Below are 25,072 nucleotides of genomic sequence, written 5' to 3' on the forward strand. Positions count from 1 at the left end.
AATGTAGCAAGCCTGAGGCTATCTTTAGAAGGGCCCTTGGCTGGTATCTGGGAACTTGGCTTTTGGAATGTTCTCTCCATTCCCTAATGGATCAGGATGATTCACTATGCCTAGACTGTGCAAATACTGTAATTTATGAACACCTGCTTTATTCTGGGAGTCTGGAATTTTTGTAATTGCCAGGCAAAGAGTGTCCATGTGACAGCCCCCTGAAAAACCTTGATGCTGAGTCTCTAATGAGCCTTGCTAGGCAGAAACATTGGACATGCATCACCACTTTTTGTTGATAAAGAAGCACATTCGGTGTATCCACTCATGGGAGCGAGGGAGCATTGGAAGCCTGTGAATGGAATTCTTCAGACTCCACCTGTGTCCTTCTTCCTTGCCAATCTTGTTGTAAGTCTTTTTGGCTGTGATAAACCAAGGCTGTGAGTACTTATATATGTTGAATCCTGTGAGTCTTTCTGGTGAAGCACTGGACATGTGGGTGGTCTTGGCACCTCTGAAGCAAAGGGGAACCCAAAGTGTACCTTTGCGTGGTCATTTGGTTTTCTGGTAGAGAACTTAGAAAAAACATATAAAAATGTTTGTTGGCCTTCACATAGGATCACAGTTAAAACCATATATAAAACCTCCTAGACAGAAGGGCATCTATCATTTCTTAAAGATTCTTGGGAAGATTTTACAGACTTTCATAGATATGGTGAGTGTCCTTGGGAATAACACTCACTTGTGCCTGTTTGCTTATTCCTAAAAAATAGTGGTGCCACATCATCTGAGTCCACTTTGATGGCTTTTGCTATTCAAATTACAACTATATTTTTTTGAAGATCATTTCTATGTTCTGACTTGAAAATATCTCTCTTTCCTTTGATTCTCTCTTGAGTAAAAGCAAAATATTTTTGCTCCATAAGACCATGGACACTCAGGCTATAGAGAGACTCTCATGATCCTCATGCCTGGCACAGAGACAGCCATCAGTAAATAACTGCTGAACAAATGAGTAAATGAAAGAATGACAAGTAACCAAATTAAAATAACTATGGATGACTCATAGTCCCAACATAAGTGGGATACGATTGGTTTTTGCTGACTTTCAAGGGCTTGGCTTTGATAATAAGTAACCCTTTCCACATAAGCTTAAAATGAGAAAGTCTTTGTGCTACAAATTATGATTATTTGTAATAATAGCTAGGATAATCCCAATAAATAAATGATACAAATTGAAGTCGTTTTACTTTCCTATGAAAAGTGAGACTCCCATCTTTCTTAGAAGCCAGAGTGGGGAGGAAGTAATTGGATTTAAATACCTTGCTCTGGAGTTCCCGTCATGGCGCAGTGGTTAACGAATCTGACTAGGAACCATGAGGTTGTGCATTCGATCCCTGGCCTTGCTCAGTGGGTTGAATCCAGCATTGCTGTGAGCTGTGGTATAGGCCGCAGACATGGCTCGGATCCTGAGTTGCTGTGGCTCTGGTGTAGGTTGGTGGCTACAGCTCCAATTAGACCCCTAGCCTGGGAACCTCCATATGCTGAGGGACGTGGCCCTAGAAAAGACAAAAATAAATAAATGAATAAATAAATAAATAAATACCTTGCTCTGGCAGGTGGACTTCAGTGAGAAGTTACCTCCAATGTTCTTTTTCATTCCTAGCTTTGGTTGCAGAGGAATAGTGAAAGCCAGTAGGGTTAGGTCTTGGAGAAAATGAGTCACAGAAGGAGAATTTCAGTGAACAAGCAACCAGGACTTTTCACTAGTAGGCCAAAAGAGGGAAAATTAGGAGGTATCTATTTGAGTTTTTAGGTTGTCCCACTAGATGACTATATATTTCAAACTAAATTTATTTTAAAAAATCTCATTCATGGATACCCACACTTGCTCCCTCTTCATTATCTAGGTAGAGTTTGGGGTGGTGCCAAGTAACTGATCAGGAATGTGAAAAGTCCACTCATCAGGTATGAAGTTCAAGACTGTGCAGGAAGAAGTGGGAGAATGATGGCTCAGACAGGCACAGACCCTCCCCTTAGGAAGCTTGGTCCAGTTGGGAAGACAGGTAGCAATCAAATAATATATACAAATACATAATTATCAGCTACACATTGTGCCCCAAAGGACAAGAATAATATATAAGGGGCTGTGAGAAACTAGCTTAGTCTGAGTAGGTCTCCGAGGAAGAGATATTTGAGATGAAATCCAAGAAATGACTGTGAATCAGATAAACTATGTTGTCAGGTGGGGAGAATGGCCAAGACAGAGGGGTCAACTTGTGTTTGTGCAGAGGTTAGAGGTGAGAAGGAGCTTGTTAGGTGATTGAGGGGAGCAGGGAAAGGAGTAGAGATCTGGGAAGGGAGGCTGGGAGTATGAGAAAACTTAAGAGGAAGGAACAACCATTGTGAGGCAAAGCACTCTAGGGCCTATTTGGGTAGGCTAATTATTTTGTCTTTATGCTATGAGTAAGGGGGCTCCAGAGTTTTTAAATAGGGGGGTGCTGTGGTGGGTTTGACAGGATGAGGCTTTAAGCTCATATGGACATGTTGCATTCCCTGCATTCTAAAGCCAAGCTGAAATGAGTTTGAATACCAGTCGTTTCAGTAAATCTATGCCTCTGCTCTCCCATGGGCGTTAATTCATTCAAAATCAACCTTGTACTGAAAATCAGTTTAAAAATATTCTTACTTCTCTTGTTACTTTTATAAATGAGATGGATTACTCATTTAGAAATAACATTGACTTTTTCTCTCTACATTTTAGCTTTTAAAATTGTATAAATTAATTGCCTGGCCATTACTTTCTCTTCAAAAATTAAATTTCTTTCTCAAGCAGCCCCAGTAGACACCTTGATCACAGCCTTGTGAGGGACCCTGAGCCAGAGGCATAAAGCTAAGCTGTGCTCAGATTTCTGAACCATAGAAACTAAGATAGTCAGTATTCATTGTTTTAAGCCATAAAATCAATCAATCAATCAAGGAAACGAGAGATTTAAAGAATACCAACATGTGTTACACCAAAGCTGGATACCTGGTAAGACATTGGTCACATATTGCTAACAATTTAAAGAATTAAGATTTAAAAAAATTTTGTCAGTCTCTACAGTGCCCTGTGTCATTTCCAAGCCCTCTCGGTAGTGAGCTCTGGCATGCGAAAAGTGCTTTTATTGTTACATTTCAGCGTAGTCTCAGGAAGACTAAGAGTCAACAAAAGCATTGATTTTCCCCCTTTTCTTTGATTCTTTTTCCCCTTATTAATGAAAAGCAATTTTAAAGATTATTTCTTCATTGTTGCTTATGCAAAGGTGAGAAGAGAAGAGAGTTATTATTGGTAAACCATCTGCTTCAACCTGTCATTAGACTATGCACTGTATTTAGGTTCTAGATTTGTTTAGGTAATATATTTTTACTTCCTTTTGAGTCTGTTTTAAAATCTCCTATGGGATAACATGCAAGATTTAAGAAAACCACTTTAGACAATTTAAGATGAGTAATGTGGGAAGGAGTATTCATTCATTCATTAAACAAATGCATTTTGAGTACTACTATGTGGTTTCTTCTGAGTAGTAACAGCTTTAGAAGGAATCTGTTCCAAAATGGCATTGCAGGCAGGAGATGCTCTTCTAGGCAGCAGCAAACTGGACCATGTAACACTCAGTGATGAGGGGCCAGGAATGAGTGCTAAATGGGAGGAAAGGGCATGGAAAAATGCTAAGAAGGAAGTTAGGAAAAGAAATTGAATTTGGGAAATATGATGCCAGAAAGGCCATGAAATTAATTACCCATCGGTAACCTAGAACTAGAAGACAGCAAACATCTTAACTCTTAGTTTTTCACAATGAAATGTGAAATCAATTTGCCCTTAAAGACTTGATGGCATATCCCAGTAGAGCTAAACAAAGGATTTAAAATGGTTACTGTATTCAAACACAGCATGAATCTCCTTGTTTGTAATTGTGTTTTTTAATAGATAATTTCCTGTATATGGAAAAGAGGAGGGAAGAGGTTTGTTTCTTCTCCTTTTAATGTTTCCTCTAAACTTGATTTTTAGAATCCTCTTAAATCTTAATGAGGTTGTGCATTCAAAAGTGGCACTCCTTCCCTAGGCACGTTGCGGTTTGTCTTTGGTGGTATAATGGTACAGTGGGTTTGCCTCTAACAGCGGAAGCTTTGTGGTGATATCCTCAGGTGAGTGAGGAGGCCTGGGAGCCTTGTGGAACCAAAGTAGGTGAAAGGCGCTGTAAGAAGTGGGAGTGGGGCAAAGGTCAGCACTGTTCCCTGGAGGAATGGATTATGAGGCCTGAACAAAGGCTTTCTCTGGGCCATTGTTTTAAAATCAGGATAACATCTCCTTCAGAAGAATCCATGTGGTACCATTTTCTAAGATACCTAATGGATTTGGTTTATAAGAACTTCTCTAGTAATAATAACAAAACAATTTCTATTTTTATAGGATTATATGTATTTCAGAACGTGCTTTTATTTCATTTGCATAATGGGTTTGGGAATAAGGATAGGCATGGGTTCAAGTTCTGACTCCTCCACTTGCCGGGTATGTGACCTTGGCCCAGTTACTTAGTTGTCCTGGGCCTCAAGTCCCTCACCTGTTAATGGATATAATAATCCTTCTGTTTAAGGTTGCTGTGAGGATTAGCAGAAATGCAAGCAAAGCATCAATTAAAGGGATTTGTGTATGGAGGAAGTACATAGATAGGAAGATGGAATCTAACTGGAGAAATATTTTCCCTCCCTTTTATTTTTTGAAAATAATTATTAACATGCTGGTAATTGCACCAGAAACTTGAGATTCCATGGTGACTGAGACAGGCATGGCCATTGTCCCAAAGGATTGTAATTTAGTTAAGTATATTCCACAAATACACATTTTAGACAATATTTACCACATGCGTTAGGCAGCTAAGGTGGAATTCTAGAATGTTAGTAGCTGGATGGACTGTAGAATCCCTAGACCTAATCACTCATTTTATTTTATTAAAAATATCCTTTTTGGCTGCTCCCATGGCATGCATAAGGGATAGAATCCAGGCCACAGCAGTGATAATATGGAATCCTTAAACGCTAGGCCACCAGGGAACTCCCTAGTCACTCATTTTAAGGAAAAGACCAAGGCTGTGGGGCTAACATTAAACTTAAGTTATATTGGTTGACATTAAATTTGGTTTTCAAGGTGAACTAAAGTGACCAGATTATTCTAGGTTTTGACTATCCCATATTTTGGCATTGGATGAAAGAAGTAGAAATTCCAATGGAGGTTTTCTGTAGTCTTCAAAGACTCTAAGTTGAGCAAGAATGCTGGAATTCAGTGTGTAGCTTTCTGGAAGACCTCAGCCAGCTTCTCTGTGTCCCCAGATTCTCCTCTGCTCTTACTCAAGATTCTTTCCTGAAATCCCAGTTAGGATTCTCCTCTAGTCAAAGGAAAGTCTGAATGCCTATTTATTGCAGATACTATGGGGAACTGGCAAAAGTCAAGGTTCTTATTAGTAGTGTACAACTTAACATGGATTAAAGACTCAAAGCAGAGTTTTGTAAGGTTGAGGGGAGAAAGAGGGAGAAGGGAGACAGTATTAGAGAAGGATAATGAGAGTGAGAGTCTTGGGAACCAGAGAGAGACTGGGTCCTAAAGGGAACCTAGAGAATAAATGGGGACACTGTGACAGTAGAAAATAGTAAGGACTTGGAATTCCCCTAAGAAGTTATCTCATAATTGATTGGAAAGTAAGTGGCTATTTTTTATTTCTGAATGTCACTGAATGTTTTTTTTTCTCTCACTAGATTTGTGTACAGTGGGGAAAGATAAAGTTTCATCTCTTTTTCTGCAATGAGAAGGAAAAGTCCTGGGACTTGTGATCCACATTACTCAGGGGTCTGTACAGAGAAAAAACTTAGAATAAATAGAGCAATGAAATCCCCACGTGTTTGGATGAATCTGTGTGTATGAGTCATGAAAGGAGAGCACTGTAAGGGAAATATGCAGGACAGTGAAAAAGCAGAGGTTAGTCTTGCTCAGGAGGTTCCATGTTTTTGGTTTCTGTCTATGGGAATGGGAGTGGTAAACAGGCAACTGTAATGAAAGATGAATGGCAAGTGATTTGTTAGAGTGGCACTTGCCTTGGGAATACTGCAAATGACTTCATCTTGCAGCTCTCTTTTGCCTAAAGGAAGTGCTCCAAATTATTGGATTTTCTAAGTAAGGGATTTTCCTTTCTAAACATTAGCTAATGGTGAATCTTCCCTCCTGAGAGGGGGAAAAAAAAACCCTAACATATTTTGGGTTACATTTACTTTTAAAATATCAGAATCTAGGGCTGAAAAGAAAAGTCAAAAGGACCTACAATCGATTTTGGGTGAACTCCTTCCCAACTTATTTTGGAATTCTACGTCAGTCACTCAGCTTTTTTTGGGCTTCATATTTGGAACCTGAAAATCTGAGAAGTGGAAAAAGTATCCTGCCTGCTGCTAAAGAGAGATGCCGTATCTAAAAAGAGACTCTGTCTGTCCTCGGAAGCAGCTTTCTTTGGAAAGAACTCAATATGGCTTACTCAGATTCAAGCCTTCCTTTAATTAAGTGATTCATTTAAAGGAGCAGAATGATCTCCTTCCAAAGAGTACAAAAAAGGGTGATAAGAATGAGTAAATTTACAGTGGGGGAGACTGATAACCGATACCTCTGTCAGCTGATCAAGGCCAACATCAACAGTGATAAGTCATGTTGATAGTATGTATTCATGATATTATGGCATGAAATCCACAGTTTACTGCTGTGGTCTTCCTCCCCCAAACTCACAGTCTCAGCCTAATCATGAGGAAAAACAAAAACATCAGGGAAATTTCAACAGAGCAGCATCTTGCCAAATACCTGACCTTAAAATTCTTAGTACCCCTCGGAGTTCCCATCGTGGCACAGGAGAAAGGAATCTGACTAGGAACCATGAGGTTGTGGGTTCGATCCCTGGCCTCGCTCAGTGGGTTAAGGATCTGGCATTGCCATGAGCTGTGGTGTAGGTTGCAGATGCAGCTCAAATCTGGTGTTGCTGTGGCTGTGGTGTAGGTTGGCAGATATAGCTCAGATGTGACCCCTAGCCTAGGAATCTCTATATGCTGCAAGTGTGCCCCTAAAAAGACAAAAGACAAAAAAAAATTCTTAGTACTCCTTAAAACTCTCAAGGTCATCAGAAACAAAGTGTGAAAAACTGTCACAGCCCAAAGGAGCCTAAGGAAACATTACAACTAAATGTAATGTGTTAGCCTGGATGGACTCCTGAAACAGAAAAAGGATTTTAGGTAAAAACTGAATAAATCTGATTAATATGTTGGCTTTAATAATAGGATATCAACATTGGCTCATTAATTGTAATGTTTCATACTAATGAAAGAGGTTAATAGTGGAAACTAGGTGCAAAGTATATGGAAATTCTTTGTATTATCGCCTCAATTTTTCTGTAAGTCTAAAAATATTCTAAACAATAAAATCTGTTAAAATTTTCTGAAGGCAAACAATAATTAGAAAAAACTTGAAAGGGCCGGAGTTATCCTATTCCAAACTCCAATGACTTTGCTTATGCTCTTCTATCCTTCTAGAAAACTCTTCCTTGTAACTCTGAACATAGTTAAACAATAGCCTTCCATACAGGATTGATTTTCAAACATTTTCAAACACGGTAGAGAGGAAAAATACATTTCACATTGTGATCCATGGAAACACACATATACATAGCCATATAACTGAAATAAATATCTCTCAAAATAATACTCTGCAGTGTGAACTCATATTTTATTTTCTATTCTATTCCATTTGATTCTGCTGTGTTCTATGTTATTGTCTTTATTCATTACAAAACACCCCAAATGTGAGCTACCACATTGGTTTTTCAACCTACCAGTTACAACCTGCAGTTGGAAATCCACCCCCTTAAGGCTTAACTCAAGTGCCAGCATCTCCAATATTTTCTGCATTGTCACATTTGACAGACACTAGCCAATGTGTGGCAATTTAAATTTTTAGTGCTCAATAGCCACATGTGACCCACGGCTACCATACTGGATGGCATAGATATAGAATGTTTCCAGCACTGCAGAAAATTTCATTAGGCAGTGCTGTAGACTCTGTTCATATCTTGCTTGGGACTAATGAAATAGTGTCCAATTTGTCTACTTCACCTTACAATCTGCCATGCTGTGGCTGGAATTATCTAAAATTACAGATTTATTTTTCTGCTTGAAACCCTTCAATGTCCTGTGAAATGGCACATTCATTTAAGGCCCTTCACAGTTTGATTTGTCCATCCCTCCTGCATCATCTCTGGACTCTTCTGCTAAATGCCATTCACTTTAAAGCTTCCACATTTTAGTTCATCCTCTTTTCTAGAAATATTTTTGTGCCCCTTTTCTTTTAGATAAAACCTATTTATTTTCAAGATGTAGTGCTTATCTTCTTTCTTCTATGAAACATTCTCAGGAGACCACTCTTTCCAAGGATAGTATACTGATGTCTCTTAAGGGTTACCATTGTAGCACTTATACTGTATTACAATTAGCCATGTGCAATGTTTCCCCACTAGACTAAGAGGTCTTTGAATACTGGGAATATGTCACGGTCATCTCTTTATCCCCAGTGCCTGGAATGTAAGGTACGTATATACCGGCTGGTGAATTGGTTGGCTGATTAGCTGACTGACTGATTGAATTTTAAGGATGTGGAGGGCAGGGACCATATTTGTACTTATTTAATATTTTCATAGCACAATGTGGGGCACATAAAAGGTACCTATAAATTCTCACTGTCTGCTTTCAGGCAATAAGTATTATACAGATTATTTTCTAAGTACTGTCAAATTCAGTACAATCTGTCTTTTTGTAGGATGGAAGGGAGTTGGTACTAATTTTTTTTTTTATTGTGACAAATGCTTTTTAATTTCCCCATACTGTTAAAAGCTCATGGAATCTCTGGGGGAATAAAAAACTTCTAATGTGGTTTTAAATCCCATTAAAATGGCTTTTTACAAGGGCTTACTCTAGGTGAAGAATAATTTAAGACTGGTAGGCAGAAAAGTGGCTCTAATGGAAAAAAAAAATCCCAGGATGAGAACATCTGGAGACCTGAATTCTCTTACAGCTTTTTTTCTTTTCTTGTCCCTTCTATTTTATTTTCTTTATTCTCTTTTCTCTTTATTTCTCTTCATTCACTCTACTTTGTGTCCTTGGAGAAGTTCCAAACTCTTTTTGTGTTACAGCTTTTCTGTCTCAAATGAAGATAATAGTTAATACCTCTAAGTCTGTCTAGTGATGTGGTAAGGAATGTAGGGATAGTTTGTGAGAACTTTAGAAATAATTTTAAGAGTCAGAGTGATAGTAATAGTAGTATTTATTGTTCCTTGTGGATTGGTGCAACCTTATTTGCAAGATTTTATTAAATTATAGAGTTGAAGAGTCTTCATGGAATATTCTATAATGGTTACCTCAACAATGGAGGGCCTTGTATATTTTATAGTAAAAAACCCCCCCAAAACAAAAAACCTCAGCCCTTATTTATGTTTGCTAGATAACTGCCTAGAACATTGAAATATAATAATAAAATAATGTACGTATATAGTTATTACCACAAACCACTATTTGAAAGGCACAGCAATCTTTATACATTTTTAACAATGTACGTTGGGCAGGGCTACCACACACCATTGTGTGCACTGCACAACTTTATGCCATGGTTGTTATCTTGGGGACCTAGTCACAAAGATGTCATATCATGCTTCTTGACATGAACACGATTTGATTCACAAAGATAAAAGTTTGTATGATTGAAGGTGAAACCTTATATTTTGTCTATGTAAGAGTCAGATACAAGATCGTTCCCAATTTCCAGACATCTTGCTCTAAGTTTTCTGTGGGCAACTCCAGTGTTTTCTGTGTCCCCTACAAGGTAATATTCTTATTTAACATTTTCTCCCAGTTTCTTTTCATCCTAGAATACTCTCGAGTCACCCTCTGGCAAGCAATTCCTCATGCTGATACTGAGGTACAATATTGGAAGTCAGACCAGAAGTGATGGATTTGAAGTTCAAGTTTTTAAAGGGAGCTAAGAAAGCCAACTTAAAAGCTTGTGATAAATCAAAGCCAGAGAAGAGAATCAAACAGCCATAGGGCAATTTCTTTATGCATTCATGAATTGGCTGGAAAATTTTATAGACTCCTCAGAGAGAAAGAAGCACACAATTGTAAGTCAAAGCTTGTTTCTGCATTTAGGCAACTAAGTTACTCTAAGTTTTATAATATTGTACATTTGAAGTGAGTTACTAAAAGAGTATACTAAAAGGAAAAAGACTGACCAACAGTTTAGCCAAGTTATTGTTGGTATGGTGTGGATTTGAAATATACACAAGAGTAGAGTGGTTTTTTTGATGGCTATCTGAACCAATCTTATTACCTGCAGTTTTCATTAACACCAACAAAAGCAGAGCAATAGAAAACAGGTACTTCTATTCTAACTATCAACTGAGGCCACTGGGCAACATGGTGTGTGTTGAATACTGTAATTTCAAAGCAGCCCGTGTTGATTGGCATCTTATGACAGACTCCAGAGGAATGTATGAATGAAATACTTAGGGCTGGGAAAGAAAATGTGGAATTTGACTTTAGCAGAAATTTATAAATAATAATTTAGGAGATACCAAGTACAGATTATACCAATTTCAATGTTCTCTAGCTATCGTAAGGAGATACATAGAATGAAACTAAAGAAGAGCAGCATGTATACTAAGGCTGAGCAGATGTTATGAATAGGAAGAGAAACTTGTAACTGGGGATGATATGTCTTGCCTTGTTCCTGGTGTCTTTTCAATGACTCCTATGGGAGGTATATATTCTTTATTTTAAGCGTCCTTCTTTATTTCTCCCAATTTTTGAGTGGAGAGTAGGCTTCCTAGGTCAAGTTTTTAACCGTCGTGCCATTTTCCAGGATGAACCTCTTTGTTACTATTTTATTTTTTTAAAAAAGAAAAAGAACCCCTGTTATCCTATAAAGAAGGAAAAGAGGAAAGAGTATAGCTTCTAGGTGGCTTATTCCTTCTGAAGGTATTGTCCCCAAGGGCTGTCAATTTGTTTTTAGAAGTAAAAAATGAATAGAGCTGCAACACTAACAGTGGCCTGAAAACACATTTACAGTCATTTTTTAAGTCATTAAATGTACACACGTGTTAAGGTACATTATTCACGATAGCCAAAAACAACCCACATGTCCATTGGCAGATGGATGGATAAACAAAACGTAGTCAATACATACAATAGGATATTACTTATCTCTAAAGGGAAAGGAAATTATGACACATGCTACAAATATGGTTGAACCTTGAGGACATTATGCCAAGTGAAATAAGCCAGTCACAAAAAGACAAATGCTGTTTGATTTCACTTATCTGAGAGATCTGGAATAGTCAAACTCATAAAACAGTAGAACAGGGGTTACTAGGGGCCGGAGACAGTGAGAAATTGGGAGGTGTTCAATAGATAGGATGTTTCAGCTTTGCAAGATGAAAACACTCAGGAGACTGGTTGGACAACTATGTGAATATACCTAACACTACTAAGCTTACATTTAAAAATGGCTAAGGAGGTGAATTTTTATGTTATGTGCATTTTGTTGCAATTTAAGCTTTTTTTTTTTTTTTTTTTTGTCTTTGTTGTTGTTGTTGTTGCTATTTCTTGGGCCGCTCCCACGGCATATGGAGGTTCCCAGGCTAGGGGTTGAATCAGAGCTGTAGCCACTGGCCTACGCCAGAGCCACAGCAACGCGGGATCCGAGCCGCGTCTGCAACCTACACCACAGCTCACGGCAACGCCGGATCGTTAACCCACTGAGCAAGGGCAGGGACCGAACCCGCAACCTCATGGTTCCTAGTCGGATTCGTTAACCACTGCGCCACGATGGGAACTCCGCAATTTAAGCATTTTAAACATCCATGAATAACTCTAAAAATTCAGAAGGACTGAAATTTTAAATACACTTTAAAATAGTCTGAACAATATTTTTAAAACGTCACTGAGAGTCTCAATTTGTAGTGGGGCATTACTAGTCTGGCAAAATTGCATAGCAGTACCATCCAAAGCTAAGTAAATTAATAACCTCAAAAGGTCTTCAAATAATAATTGTTAGATCCTAACTGGGGTTCCCTTCTTGGCTTTCAGGATGTAAGAGGAAAATTGGAAACTGCTGAACTGCAAAGAACCTTCTGAGAGGAGGGTAGACCTATTTAAGTTTATTCTTGGCATCAGCAAAATTCTAGTAGCTTAGTTTCCTATGGTACTTGTGAGAATTATAAATTCTGTGATATGCTTACCTGTTTTTGACAAGGATGTGAAACAAAGGGCTCTTGGGATCCCCAAATCCAGAGTATTTACAAAGGAGTAAAAGTGGAAAAGTGGCTACTTTTCTACTGTCATTACAAACCCCTTTCTTGGCTACAATGTGCCATGCATATCATAACAAAGTTGCCTGTCTCTTTTCTTTCCCAGCTCTTCTAGCTTCCCCAGCCATCAAACCAACATTTTGGTAAAGGAAATACCTGCTTACTCTGCTTCTAAGGACTCAATTTTCTTAGGAGCTAGAATCTTTAGCAGGAAAAATCAAGCCTTTGTTTCATCTCTGTCTATTATCATTATATTTTCTATGTCTTCAGAAATAGAATACTACCCCCCCCTCAGGAATATTTTGAGGGCAAAGAAAGGGAGTTACTGCAATACTGATTTGTCAAAAGCATACCTGCTAAGCATTTGTTTTCAGTGTTCTGCCAAAGGAAATCTGGTTGCAGAGGCAACTGGTCAACCAAGACTCTTCTAATAATATTTTCTAACACTACTTTTCTGTTTTTCTTGCAATTTTGGGGATAGTATTGAATAGACATTTTGGGGATGACATTGTTCATAAAACTTTTTGTCGTTTTTGTTTATTTTTCTGTCCTTCTTCCTCCTTCTTATTCTTCTGGCTTATTCTTTATTTCTTATTTCATTGTCTAAAAATCTTCTGGTGATGAGCTCAGTGTTTTTCTTATTTTGGTGAACAGCAACACTGAACTTTAATAGGTGTGATTTTTTGGTGTGACAATAGTGATCTAGTCTGTTGCTCTTTTACTGCCCTCGACTGATCTGCTTCTTTATCTCTGCTTTTAGGAAAATGAGCGGAGAGAGCTAGGCTGGCTCCAAGGATCTTGGAAATAGACACAGTATTGTTGAGGTGTTCTCTCTGCCAACCCCCAGATCAGTGGACATTTCCCTACTGAGTTGGTTAGTATTCCAGATAAGCTAGTTTCTGGGGTGGGGCAAGAGGAGGTGAGAAAGCAAAGGTAGGAGTTTATAAAGTTATGTCAAGACATGTTGCTTTCAGGCAATTAAATTAATTAGATATTGTAATCTTGTGCTTCAGTGATATACTGAAAGAAAAAAGTCTCAACAACAATTGGGCCTGTTGGATTTCTCATTCTCCTGAGCAAATCGGTGTAGACATATTACACTGACTTCATTCTTTTTCACCTGCTCCCAAGTGCATGGGTACCTGCATGCTTCTGGTAAAAAGTAGAAAAGGACTGAGCTCCAAGATTATTCTTTTAAATGAGATAACAATTGTTCGTTTCCTAAGAACTTTGTTGATTCTCAAGTAAATGTGGAGAAGGCTGGGCATGTTAGAAAAAATATTTTCAACCAGTAGATTTTGAAACCAATTTAACTATAAACTTAATCTGGGTGAGATTAAATGTTCTTTTCCCTCTTGGAATGAACACGGACTTGTTTGTCAAGAATACCAGAGGAAATCTACTAGGACAGAAAAATATTTGGGTTCAGATATTGTAGTAGGTTAAATGGTGGCCTTCTAAAAGATATGTACACATCCCGGAATCTGTGCATGTGACCTTATTTGGGAAAAGTGTCTTTGTAGCAGGAATTAGCTAAAGCTCATCCTGCAAAAGCTCATCCTGAATTACCCAGGTCAGTCCAAAATCCAATGACAAGTGTCCTCAGAAAAGAAAGGAGAAGGCTAGGGAAGACTGAGTCAAGGATTGGAGTTAATGAAGCCATAAATCAGGAAGCCATCAGAAGCCGCAAGAAGGAAAGAAGAGTTCCCCTTGAGAGTCTTTGGAAGGAGTGCAGCCCTGCTGACATCTTGATTTCAGACGTCTAGCCTCTAGAACTATTAGAGAATATTTTTCTCTTATTTCAAGCCACCAATGTTGGAGTATGTGGCTACAGAAGCCCTACAAAGTGAATTCAGATCTATTCCGTAAAAACACTAGAATCTTATAATGTGGACTCCTTTTCAATTAACAGAAATATATTTTAAGTATCACCGTGGTAGGCTGTGGCTAAAGGCTTCACTCAAATGATTCCTACTTTAAAGATGAAGCAATGGGAGTTCCCACTGTGGCTCAGTGGTTAACAAACCTGACTAGTATCCATGGGGACATGGGTTCAATCCTTGGCCTTGGTCAGTGGGTTAAGGATCTAGCGTTTCCATGAGCTGTGATGTAGGTAGCAGACATGGCTTGGATCCTGCATTGCTGTGGCTATGGCGTAGGTTGGCAGCTCCAGCTCCAATTTGACCCCTAGCCTGGGAACTTCCATGTGCCCAGTGGGGCCCTAAAAAGTCAGGGAAAAAAAAAATGAAGCAATGGATGCCCAAAGTCTCATTGTGACCACATGGGGAGCTGGGCAAGAATCCTGTTTAGAAGCAGTGTGATAAGTTGTTATGAAGTCTGGCTCTGGATCCTGCCTGGGTTTGACCCTGGTTAAGTTGCTCAACTTCTCTGACTCAATTTCCTCTACTGCAAAAAAAAAAAAAAAAAAAAAAAAAAAAAAAAGAAATGATTGTAGAATTTCATTCATATAATTTCTGGGATGATTAAAAGTTATAAAGTATTTAGTATAATACATAGGACATAGCCTAAGAGAATGTTAGCTCTTATGATTATTACACTATACTAATATACTTCATAGCTAAGGCTATGAATACCAGGCAAAGAATAAAAAAGAATGGGGAGTTCCCATTGTGGCTCAGCGGGTTATGAACCTGACTAATGTCCATGAGGATATGGGTTAGATCCCTGGCCCCGTTCAGTGGGTTAGGGATCCAGCATGGCCTTGAGCTGTGGTGTAAGTTGAAGACGTGGCTCAGATCCCGTGTTGCTGTGGCTGTGGCATAGGCTGGCAGCTGCAGCTGATTTGATTCCTGGCCTGGGAACTTCCATATGCTGTGGGTGTGGCCCTGAAAAAAAAAAAAAGAGTACAACAATGGGATCATTTTTAAGGGAGAATGTGTGAACTTTATCGCTTATTAAGCTAGAAGCCACTTTTAGAGATTATTCTCCAAAATGTTTTTTTTTTATATTTTTTTCCCATAGTTTTATTAGCTTTGGAAGAAGTTAAATATCACTTTATTTTTTTTTTATTTTTTATTTTTCCACTGTACAGCAAGGGGGTCAGGTTATCCTTACATGTGTACATTACAATTACATTTTTTCCCCCACCCTTTCTTCTGTTGCAATATGAGTATCTAGACAAAGTTCTCAATGCTATTCAGCAGGATCTCCTTGTAAATCTATTCTAAGTTGTGTCTGATAAGCCCAAGCTTCTCCAAAATGTTTATTCAGTTCTGGTGTGCTTGTCACAAAGGAGACAAAAAAATATATTATTACCCCATTGCACAGATGAGGAAACTGATACTCATTAAGGTTTTGTACATCACCTACTGTCAGAAGCCAAGGAGGAAACACTGGGATTCAGTCTTAGGATACCCTCACTCCAAAGTGGTCTTTCTATGGCACCAACTGCCTTTACAAATGCTTTGCAAAGGCTGTGTCCAACAACTAGTTTTGAGTAAGCAAAATTAAGCCTCGTTATCAATAACTTAAATAGTGGGACATCCCAAACTATTTTGAAATGCGGAACAGATGCCAATTGTTTCAGAACCATAAATCTTTTAAAACATTACAGCAAAAAACAGGATGGAGTAGGAAACAATCATTCAGAAGAGAAATCAGGTTCTTTTTGCTCACACCCTCTACTCTTTTTTTCCCATTTACTACAGATTTAATAAAAGTGGGTAGATCTAGGTTTTTTCCCATTCTACTTTTCTTTCTTAAACAGAAAGAAAATGAATGTCCCATATGAACACTAACCAGCCTTACTTTCATTAACATTTTTTTAAAACGTGTTTTCATTTGAATGTATTTCTCTCTTAATTTGTGCCCTCTGGTTAACTAAGTACTTATTGAAACATACTCCTCTTTTGTATCAAGGGGCTTCCAGGATATGATATTGCTCCGTTTAAATAAAAGATTAAGGATGCCGAAACAGAAGCAGCTCTAACCAGCAAACCCATAAATAAGATAGTAGCTGGTGCTATGTAATACTGACCCTGGCACTTGTACTGGAATTGGCCAGAGGTTTTTAACCAGGAGGCCAAAAACTTGGTGGTGGTGGGTGGGGGTAGAATCTGTGAAACCCTTGAAATATTTGCAAATTTTAATTTAACAGTTTTGGGCATGTACTATTTGCGTTTAATGTCTGTAAGCTAAGAACCACTGTTCCAAGGCTTTTTTTTTTTTTCTTTTTTTTTTTTACTAAAGCTTATTGCTACATTTTACTTCTTTGTATCATCTTAAATGCCATTATAATATCAAGTATATCATCAATGTTTCTTGGTTGCTTAAGTGAGAGCTAGAAGCTCCATCTGGTTAAAGATGTCATCTTGTTAGCAAACAGGGGCAGATATCTAAAGGCGAGACTCTATGATATAATCAGAAGAATCTACCTGCCTAGGAGGGTCCAGGTCTGGGTTCTTGTTCTTGCTCCTCTGAGGAATGATTCTGTGTGTGTTACTTCTCTCTGTGTTGCAGTTTCCTCATCTGTGAAATTAAGATTTGAATTTAATAAACCAAGATACCTTCAAACCTTAATACAATTCTATTCTGTGTAAAAGATTATTAAACCTTTAGAGGTATAATCTTCCACAAAACTCTAGAATACATTATAAAAACAAGACATGACAAGCTAGCCTTATTTTAAAATTTATTTACAGGTTACAGTTTGAGCACATGTCATTGGCTAGTGACTTCCCAGTGTACTCTAAGGACCAGAAAATGATACATCATCATCTATGGCAGGGGAGGCCCCAGGTGGGACAAAGAGTCAGAAGCTAAGAGTCTCCCATCTCACTTCTATCAGAGTAGCTGGCTTTTAATCTGCTTTATACACTGGGTTTCTAGGTGCAAAACTGGGTTTCCTTTGTTTGTAGAAAATGCTTCTTGATTTTAATTAGTCTCTGTTGGTATCTATGTGGGGGAGGTTGGAGAGATTAGGTTAATCACTGTAAATATCTGGCTTTGAAAAAGCACTGGAAACAGAGTCGGAAGCCCTAAGGCTTGTTTTGTATTTTGTCATTTATTGGCTGTATCACTTCAGGCAAGTCAGTCTTTCTGAATCTTTGTCCTCATATCTAGAATGGTGATAATCTCTTTTTCACAGGGTAGTGAGAATTAGACAAAATAATGTTTGTGAAACTGTTTTGTAATTGATGAAGCATCATAAAGATGGTGAGCAGGTCTTTAATGGTGAGCCCCAGGACTCTGCATTTTCTCCTGACCATCTGAATTATGTCAGAGAAAGTATAGGTGATCAAATTTGCAGATGAACCAAAGTTATGGGGTGGCGTTATAAAAAATTTAGCAGATTACAGAGTTCTAAGAACAATTGAGGGTGAAATTTTGGGCAAAGTATAAAGTCTTGTTCTTCAGTTTGAAAAGTCAATTGTCCAAGGATAAAATGGGAAAATGGGGCCCCCAATCAGTTCAAATAAAAAAAGACTAAGGAATTTTACTTGACTTCAAAATGAGCCAATAGTGCTGTGAAATGGTTGACAAATAAGCGGTCCAATTAATTGTCTTAGTCTATTCGGACTGTTACAACAAAACACCACAGACTGGGTGGCTTATAAGAAGAGAAATTCATTTCTCACCATTCTGGAGACTGACAAGTTTAAGATCCAGGTACCACATGGCTGTGCTCTGGTGAAGGCTCTCCTCCTATTCCTAGCTGCCACCTTCTTGCTGTGTCCTCATGTGGTGTAGGGGACAAGGGATCTTTCTGGAGCCTCTTGTATAAGAAAACTAATCTCACCATGAAGGTTCTGTTGTCACAACCTAAGAACTTCCCAAAGGGCCATCTCCTAATACCATCTCCTTTGGGGGTTAGGATTCAACATATGAATTATGGGGGGGACAATCAGACACTTGCACCAATATGCTTAAGTATTTATAGATGTACTGTGCCACAGATAAGGAAAGGGAGCCACAGCTCTTGGCTTTGTGAGCATCTTCTTCCAGCTGTTAAAAGCATTCATTCCAGGGAGTTCCTGTCATGGCTCAGTGGTTAACAAATCCGACTAGGAACCATGAGGTTGTGTGTTCGATTCTTGGCCTTGCTCAGTGGGTTAAGGATCCGGCATTGCTGTGAGCTGTGGTGTAGGTTGCAGATGCGGCTCAGATCCCACATTACTCTGGCATAGGCTGGTGGCTACAGCTCTGATTAGACCCCTAGCCTGGGAAACTCCATATGCTGCGGGAGCAGCCCAAGAAATGGCAAAAAGACAAAAACAAAACAAAACAAAAACAAACAAACAAAAACATTCAGTCCAGTAAGTTGAGCACATCGACAGGAAGCTAGATAGAGAAAATCTAGGTTTTCAATGGGAAATGGTATGAGAAGATTCTGGGGAAGGAATGCATCATGGAGATTTTAAAAGATCTAAAAGATTTTAAACAGTGTTACAAGCTATTATGGAGGGGAAGGTTTAGAATTGTTTTTATTGTTTTCAGAGGTTAATCTCAGGGAAAACTTTTTTTTTTAAGGGTCCAACAGGGGTCTAATTGGAGCTATAGCTGTGGACCTACACCACAGCCACAGCAACACCAGATCTGAGCCACATCTGCGACCTACATCACAGCTCAGGGCAACGTTGGATCCTTAACTCACTGAGCAAGGCCAGGGATTGAATTTGAACATGCATCCTCATAGATACTAATCAGATTCATTTCCACTGAGCCAAGACAGGAACTCCTCAGGGAAAACATTTAACAATGAGAGCAATTTAAGGGGGAAGGGGTTGGCTGACTGAAGTTGTGAGGATTCTATTAGGAACACTGTTCAAACAGAGTCCTGGACAACACCTTCTGAGAGTTGCTATTAATCAGTGGGAAGGGTTGAAGAAGAGATTACTAAACTTTAATCAAACCTAAGATGCTATTTCTACAACAGAATTCAATATCTCATTGGAGAATGATTTACATCATTAAATTCTTTTCCAAGAGTGGAGTTTGAAGTTGGCAAACTGGACTTTGCCATTATATGATATTCAGGATATTGTTTAACCTCTGTAAACAGAAGTTACATGGTGACACAGAGATGGTTGATGGTTGATTATTTCTGTGTTGTCGTGAAGGTTACATGACATTGGTAAAAGATGCTTAATGGTGCCTGATATTAATAATGGCTCACAGATGATAACTTTTATCACAATTATTTCTTCCTCTTATTTTCTACATGCATTTTCTTCCTTCTCTAAAGAGATTCATTTCAGGTGACTCTGTTGAACCTGTCAGATACAAATGCTGTAAGTGGGTAACGTGGTCATGGGGCGGGAGGAGGGGTTGGGAGTTGGGAGGAATGACCATAACATCTGTTTTATGTTTGTATCAGGGTTTGTTTTCTAAGTGGAGGAAACCTGTGGAACAACTTTTTCGTCCTGAATTATAACCTGATTTTCTTGCCCATCAAAGCCAAAACTAGGTTGACCTGATTGATTTTTTTTCTTTGTTTAAAGTTTTAGACAATAAAATATGCTATTAAAAATTTAAGGACCAAGCTCTCCCTTGTGGAGTAAAGTATCTGCAGCCTCAAAGAATAAAAACAGTTGGTGACTGAAATATCAGTATCGGCCACACATTCTTCCTTTGCCTAATTTTTTCTACCCATAAAGTGACTCTAAGCTAAGTTTACTTAAAAATGAATTTAAGTGGATGAGTTAATAAAGGTGAAGCAATTTACGATTCTTAGGAGAAGATAAAAATCAGGAGATTTCCCCCTTGGTTGGTGAGGAATCTAAGATACTATTTCTACAACAGAATTCAATATCCCATTGAAGGGGGATATTCTCTTTAAAAGCAATAGAGGGAAGCATTAAAGTTACTAGGTTTTCATATGCTGGTCACAGGCTGGCATTTCATCTTCAGAAGGTAATACTCAACTGCATGTGCAGAGGCACTGTGATAATTCTGACTAAAGGTTTTACACAAAAAGAGGATTATTAAATTTTTAAAAGAAGCAAAAATATAGTATAAGACTCTTAGGTTTAGATAAGACTTGACTTCAAATAAAATTTTTTTTTCCACTTTTCTTTCTTCTGCATCAGTGAACAGTTACTGATGTTTACTGGGCATGACATTCTGTGAGGCACAAGTATGTTTCAGAACAGAGATGAGCTGGCACTTTGGCTGATGAGTGTGAGAGCAGGAATATTATTGCCCCCCAAAAATTGCTTTGGAGGTGCCATCTTGCACTTTTTTCCTTCTTTTTTTTTCTAGTCCTTGTAATTTTCTTGTTCAATATCCTACTTACATTCATTCTCAAATTCTCTTTTTAATTTTTTCAGAGACCTGAACCCAAAGTGATAACTTTAGCTTGGAATTCCTATGGACATCCTTTGATCTTATAATTGAGCTGAAAGGGCAGGGATGTAATATTTGAATAGCAAACTGTCACCCAGGAAACTGCCATTCTGTATTGGTAATAATAGTGGATATTTATTGAGCAACTTAAGTCTCAGAACTTTGCTAACCACTTTATATGTATTACTTTAGGCAGTTCACTTAATAACACTGTAATATAGGTACTATTTTTTTTTTTTTCTTTTTTGGCCACCTTGTGGCATATGGTGTTCCTGGGTGAGGGATCAGATCTGAGCTGCAGTTGGTGACCTAAGTCGCAGCTGTGGCAACACCAGATCCTTTACCCATTGTGTCAGGCTAGGGATTGAACCTGTGTCCAGTGCTCCCAAGACGCCACCCACGCCGTTGTGCCATAGCAGGAACTCCTAGAGGCACTATTTCTATAGTCATTATGCAAATAAGGAGACTGAGGCATTGGGAAATTTAAATATTGACCCAAAGTCTCACAGCTAATGTAGAGCACACACTCTTAACTACTCTGGCAGTCTGTCTCTTTATGCAGAGACCTCTGGTCACAACCTGGCAAATCATCCATCCATCCATCAATCCAATCAAATATTCAGTAAGCATATACTAGGGATATAAACTAGGAAATAAGACTGACATACTTAACTTTCCTCAGCCTACTTTCTAGAGAGGAGGAGAGACAGTCACTCAAGCATCCCATATAGTGTGGTGAGTGCTATGACAGGGACATGTAGTATTACAAAGGGGGCTCTAACCCAGTTTAGAAGGGGGTCTCAGGACAGGCAGGTCAAAAAGTTCTTTTCCCCATCACTATGTGCTTTGACTACTTTGTAGCAAGAGGCATATGATGTAACCTCCAGAAAGAGAGATCTTTGAAGCAAGGTCTGTATTGCTCCCTGAATACCTGGCGCATAGTGGTTGCTCAACTAAAATCTGTTGAATAAATGAATGAGAATTCTGTGTTCCATAATAACACCATTATTGCAGGGAGGCTTTTGACTTATTTCTAACTTGACACTGAACACTCTTCAACGCTTCTCCTCTAAGCCTAAAATAAACGTTCCCTTTTGACTTAAAAAAGTCAAGCCCCTGCTCCCTTTTAAGCTGTTTTCTAAAAGTTCTATTTCAGGAGAGCTGCCACACCTATTATATTTTACAGGAGCAATGTGTCCTCAGGTGTCTTTTAAGCCAGGTGCCCCAGAGTAGAGATTCTGGGACAGTCTGGGAAGGCAGAGGCTCTCTCATTGCTTTCTCCCTTTTTTTTCCAGTTGATCTGTGGGGGTCCATCTCTGTTCTATAGTTCTGAAAGATGTGTTCTCCTTTCACCTTTCCAGAGTGGCCTGGAAATTTTTCTTCCCTTCAACCTTTCCCCTACCCTCTTCACTCTTTCAAAAGGTGTTCACTTTGAGAAAGTGGTTCTTAATTATTTACCATACAGTTCTCTGGCAGACTACAAGAATCCAGGGCAAAGCAAGAGAGAAAGGCCAGAAGAAAACTGAAAGCCCAAGCTAATGATTTCCCTTAACAAGAATTTTTGTTGTTATAAGGCGGTGTTTTATTTAGGTTGTGGTTCTTTAGAAAAGGTATGGAGTTATGTCTTCCTTGTGCTTGCTTGGAATGTGTTGGGACAAATATAATATTTTCTTTGATGAAACAGCAATAAATCCAAAGTAGTAAAACAACGCTGATGGGAAGGGGAAACCAAAGCTCTCAAGGGGAAAAGTTAACGTGGAACAGGTAATCTTTATGGCCCATCCCGTACAAGATCTTTACATTATCTGTTTCTGTAATTTTACTTGCTAGCTTGATGCCACAGTGTAAAATCGTACCTCATTTCCTTCCCTGCTTAATTTTTCTCCAAAGCCATTACCTCCTACTCATACACTATATAATTCACTTAATATATACATATATATATGTATACACACACACACATATATGTATATGACTGCCTCTCTAAAACTTAAGCTCCTCAAGGATTGGAATTTTTGTCTGTTTTCTTTATTACTCATTCTGGTCTTAGAATTGTCATGGCACAATGTAGATGCACAATAAATATGTTGAATAAAAGAATTATTAATACTGATCAAAGCAATATTTTAACTATGATCAAGTTTTCCCCATATGTATTTAATTTATACACATCTTGTTGGACTTTTAAAATGCCTTTGTAGAAATCTGACAAAATATGACAGTAGGATCTCTACCAAAGCTTTGGTGGTCAAAACCTGCATAGAACTCATTTTCATGTACATGGTATGCTCTTCTAAACATATACCTGGAAAGATAAGCTTGGCCTAGTGAGAATGGAGAATCTTGAGGTTTTCTGGTGCAAGTAGACTTAATTGAATCCCTAAAGTTAAGGGTATGGTTTGGCTCAGTGTATTCATACCTGTTCCTGGCAACAAGTTCAGGTGTTGCTTACCACCCCCATGAAACTCAGATTCACTAATTTTATATTCCTATTTCTAGACAAAGCATTATGATCCAATCCCATGGTTCTGAGTGGCAGACCAGTACATTTTTGCTGAAATCAAGTACCCTCCTTCTCTTACTCATTGTGGCCTCTCTCAAGGACTGCTCTGAAGAACCAATAAAGGACTAGACTTTATCTAGAAAGAGGAGGAACGAGTGACCTCACTGAACTTGGATTAATATGAGTGGATGAGTCCAAAAAGTTAGGGCATCACAAACAAATTCTCTGTAAGACTGAATTAATGACACTGGACATTTCTAAAGAGAGGAAAGCTTGGGCAGGTGTGTAAACAGATGCAAATTACATAACTGTGTATCACCTGTGCACTCTTTATTATTTCATCTATTTCAATGTGACCTTCAGGAAAAAGCTTTACATAAACTCTTGGTCTGGTAGTACATGAAAATTCAGGTACTCTAAGTTCTAAACCCACATATTCTCTTAATACCTTGAATAATTTATTAACACTAGCTTTACTGAGATATAATTCAAGTACCATACAATTCACCTAATTTAAAGCCCACAATTCAATGGTTTTTAGTATACTTGCAGTTATGCAATGATTACTAATGAATTTTAGACTATTTTTCACTCTAAAAAGATACCCTTTAGCAGCAAATCCCCATTCCTGCTCAACTCCACTCCTCCCGCCCCCACCCCAGCCATATGCAACCACTAATCTACTTGCTGTCTCTATAGGTTTGCTTATTGTAAATATGTTATATAAATGGAATCACACAACATATAGTCTTTCACTTTGCATAGTCTTTTCAATGTCCATGTTGTAGCATGTATTAGTACTTTATTCTTTCTTATTATTAAATAATATTCTGTTGTTCCATTCCATATCACATTTTATCTATCAATTTCTCAGTCAGTGGATACTTGGATTATTTTCACTCTTTGGCTATTATGAGTAATGCTGCTGTGAACATCTGTGCACAAGTTCTTACCTGGACATAGATTTTTAATTCTCTTGGATAATACTAGGAGTGGAATTATATGGGTTACATGGTAACTCTATGTTTAATTTTTGAGGAACTACCAACCTATCTTCCACATCAACTCACCATTTTACATTCCCATGAGTAAATTTATGATGATTCTAATTTCTCCATCTCCTCTCCAACCATTGCTATTCTCTTTCTTTTTGATTATAGCCATTTTGGTTGGTTTGAAGTGTTATCTTGTGTTTTTGATCTTCATTTCCCAAATGACTAATGATAACAAACACATCTTTATGTGATGATTGACCATTCGTTTGTTTTTAGAGAAATGTCTAAAATTCCTTGCCCATTTTCAAATGGGTTATTAACTTGTAGTTGTTGAGTTTTTCCTCTTTTGCCTTAGGAAAGGGGGATGGTTAGAAAAAGAGAGCCTCAGATCTTTTACCGCTCTTATAGCACAAAGCTGGATGGATGAGATTCTGGTGGCCTGCTTTCCCAGGGGATATATCATAACCCTGGACTGAAGTCTAATTTGAGAGGGAGCCTTGTGTTTTTGGCCTACCCCTCTTCCTTAGAGTGGGGCACCATCACCTAGAGTGGGAATTGGGTTGTGGCTCAAAATCCAAACTCTTGCTGTTTGTACTGAAATTTAGTAGATTGTCTAGAACAAACTTATCTTTATTTTCTCTTGACAGTTTCCAGAGACCTTTTGTTTATCTACAATTTTCCATAATAATTTTAAAGTTATTGTTATTTCGCTAAGGGGTGGGTTTACAGAGCTCTTCACACCACCACTCTGGAAGTTGAATCCCATCTAGGTAGTTTTTAATGAAGATTTTGTACCTTGTACACTTGGTGGTAAAATAGGTTATACCGATATAGTACTATAGGGAATAGAGAATTACAAAGAA

General features: G+C 38.3%; 2 protein-coding genes across 7 annotated transcripts in view; one reads left to right on the plus strand and one right to left on the minus strand.

The window, feature by feature from the left end:
• LOC146397571 (uncharacterized) overlaps positions 1–25,072 on the plus strand; it is a 43,018-nt gene that overhangs the window by 14,008 nt on the left and 3,938 nt on the right. The gene's annotated exons all lie outside the window — the stretch shown is intronic.
• Positions 1–25,072, minus strand: part of SPTSSB (serine palmitoyltransferase small subunit B) — a 28,605-nt gene that overhangs the window by 2,204 nt on the left and 1,329 nt on the right. The window contains exons 2-3 of one of the 6 annotated variants that reach the window (XM_005669959.4): positions 16,802–16,895; positions 1,595–1,695 (exon numbers count right to left, since the gene is read on the minus strand). The exons of 1 other annotated variant lie outside the window; for it this stretch is intronic. The gene's annotated coding sequence lies outside the window, so the exon portion shown is untranslated. Of the gene's footprint in view, positions 1–1,594; positions 1,755–16,801; positions 16,896–25,072 lie in introns of those variants that run through there. 4 more of the 6 variants (XR_014822602.1, XM_084987500.1, XM_013982174.3 and 1 more) reach the window with 4 other exon arrangements.

This window comes from Sus scrofa, chromosome 13 (genome assembly GCF_054392235.1).
Source record: "Sus scrofa isolate SSC_HxYL_T2T_F1_AM1 chromosome 13, Sscrofa_HxYL_maternal_Yorkshire_Landrace_v2.0, whole genome shotgun sequence".
Classification (NCBI taxonomy): Eukaryota; Metazoa; Chordata; class Mammalia; order Artiodactyla; family Suidae; genus Sus; species Sus scrofa.